Source organism: Rhinoderma darwinii, chromosome 10 (genome assembly GCF_050947455.1).
Source record: "Rhinoderma darwinii isolate aRhiDar2 chromosome 10, aRhiDar2.hap1, whole genome shotgun sequence".
NCBI lineage: Eukaryota > Metazoa > Chordata > Amphibia > Anura > Rhinodermatidae > Rhinoderma > Rhinoderma darwinii.
The window spans coordinates 75976229-75978723 of record NC_134696.1 but is presented as its reverse complement, the minus strand read 5'-3'; the positions used below and the strand labels follow the sequence as shown (position 1 = coordinate 75978723).

The following is a 2495-nucleotide window of genomic DNA, read 5'->3' as shown; positions in this document are numbered from 1 at the left end:
CCACTGCGCGCTGTTGCGCTTCACTATGCGTTCCAACATAGTTTCCCTTCTCTTCCGGTATGTCTGTGTTTACAGGTTACCATGACAACGCGCTACTATGCGCTATATTAGGATCTCGTACAAATAAAACATTCTCTAGACATCGTACTATCTCACCATCCCCCTGACAACTCCATATCATCTATCCCTTTCATATACCACATATAAAACACTTGTATAAACAATATGTTATTTGTACTGAATGCCGATAATCATTTTGGTTCAGGAACTGAACGGATTAGTTTGCTCATAGATTTACTATACTAAATGTGACATCTAATAACATGTACTATCTGTTAGCAACTCATTTGTTATTGCATTCACCCCATTTTTTCATTTTGTATTATGTTCTTTATGTTATGACATTTGCTGAACTTTGACCTGCTGATTTTGGCGGTTTTTCTGGCCAGGAGGCTGGTCTGAACTGGCCCAATGAGCTTGATTTCAATTTTGTACATTTGTGTATATATATGTGTCCTCTGTACTATCCCCTTGATATGCCTGATGAAGATGCCAGTCCGGTATCGAAACGCGTAGCATCCATCGTTATTAAACTAATTACATTAAGCAGCGCCGTGTATCCCGTTTTTTCCTCCTTATCTCTATTAATTTGGAAACCCCGTGGGAGTTTGCGTTGGGATTGGCAGCAGCTTATCTACTACGAATTACATGCCGGTAATTCACAACCTCATAGGTGAGCATTTATGTGCGTTATCTCCGCTCATTTTCTATTGATACCGCAAGTTTTGGCGCCGTGTCCTTTTTTGTTTCACTTCAGTATGGACCACCAGGAAGCCATTGCTAGGCTTCCTGGTTGCCATTTCAACCATCAGAAACCCGCGATTTTTCGCGGGGGGCCAACGGGGTACAGAGGGAGCCCCCTCCCTCTGTATCAATCACTTAAATGCCGCTGTCGCTATTGACAGCGGCATTTGAGGGGTTAAATGGCGGCGATCGGACATAACAGTGATCGCCGCCGTTGCAGCGGGATGTCAGCTGTATATTACAGCCGACACCCGCTGAGGATGAAGCGCGCACAGCTCCTGTGCCTGCTTCATCCTCAGGACGTTACTGTACGCCCATTTGCGGGAACGAGCCGATAAAAAGGACGTACAGTAACGCCGATTTGTGGGAAGGGGTTAAGGGGTTAAAGGGAAGGTGTCGCAAATTTAATTTCTTTTTTAAGTAAGTTACTTATTTTTATTATATTTTTTAAGGTTTTTGCTGCATTTTTTTTTCTTCCACATGGTGGGAAGTATTAAAAATTAAATAATAATTTGACATGTTTTCCTATGTTGGCCACCAGAGGGAGCACTTCCCAGAATTACAGCAAGGTGAATAAGGGAAAGCAAGCTGACTCACAGCTGCTGAAAATGTGGGAGGGAATGTCACCCCCTCCATATTTTTGGCTACAAGCAAGGAAAAGGTGTCTTCAAATTGCTGAGCATTTTCCGGTTCCCATTTTGGGAGAGCTTTCACAATGTATCTGGTAGAAGTTATAGGACAGACCAAATGGCTAAGAATAATGAAGGTAAAGAGGGAAGCTCCTGTGGTGAATGACTTTTCAGTTGACATGTTCACACGGCGTATATTTGACGTGTTTTTTTGCGCATTTTACGTGCCAAAAACGGCATAAAAAAACCCTTGATTACGCTTTTCATTTATATAATTGGTAAAGTGCGCTGATACTTCATACAACGCGCTTTTTTACAAACGTGTTTTCAAAAAATGTGTGTAAATAAAGAAGTGTCGAGTCCATTGTCATTCTAAGCTGAATGTGCCTGCTCTCATCAGATCGCAGCAATGACACAGCTCAAGGCCTCGCTAGTACCAGTGTGGGAGACTGTCTGGGAATCCGTGGTGCGGTTGACTTAGTCAATGGCCATTCTAAGCTGAATGTGCCTGCTCTCGTCAGATCGCAGTAGTTACACGGCTTTAGGCCTCGCTAGTACCAGTGTGGAAGACTTTCTGGGAATCCGTGGTGCTGTTGACCTTGCTGCTCTAGTGGGCTTGTAAAACAAGTGGTTTGTATATCAAGTGGAGTTACAAAACCGGATTGACTTACTGTGTTGTGTGTGACAAAGTGGGCGCCATTGTATGTGATATATGAATTGATTGCTTGCTTGCTAAAAGAAGTTTGCAAAACTGGCACAATTTAAAACCATTTTTTCTTTGCAGCTTACTTTCTGCTGAGCAGCTGACTAGGGGGAAGGGTTAACTGGTCCCAGGTGGTATAAATTAGCCCTCAGGACTCTAGAGAGCCTGCTCTAGTGGGCTTGTAAAACAAGTGGTTTGTATATCAAGTGGAGTTACAAAACCAGAGTTAAAAAGAGGCGTTAAAGCCCTAGTAAGTACTCTTCTTTTCTTTTGCATTAACAACTGTTCACTGTTTTTTTTTGTAACTGGGATAATGTAACTTGAGATTGGAGGTTTTCTTCAGTGCACAGTTTGCCATA

General features: G+C 42.6%; 2 pseudogenes; both read left to right on the top strand.

Annotated features, from left to right (window-relative positions):
* The first annotated feature begins 1792 nt into the window (after positions 1-1792).
* Positions 1793-1911, top strand: LOC142662782 (5S ribosomal RNA; annotated as a pseudogene).
* A 2-nt stretch (positions 1912-1913) lies between these two features.
* On the top strand, positions 1914-2032 carry LOC142662759 (5S ribosomal RNA; annotated as a pseudogene).
* The last annotated feature ends 463 nt before the right edge of the window (positions 2033-2495 follow it).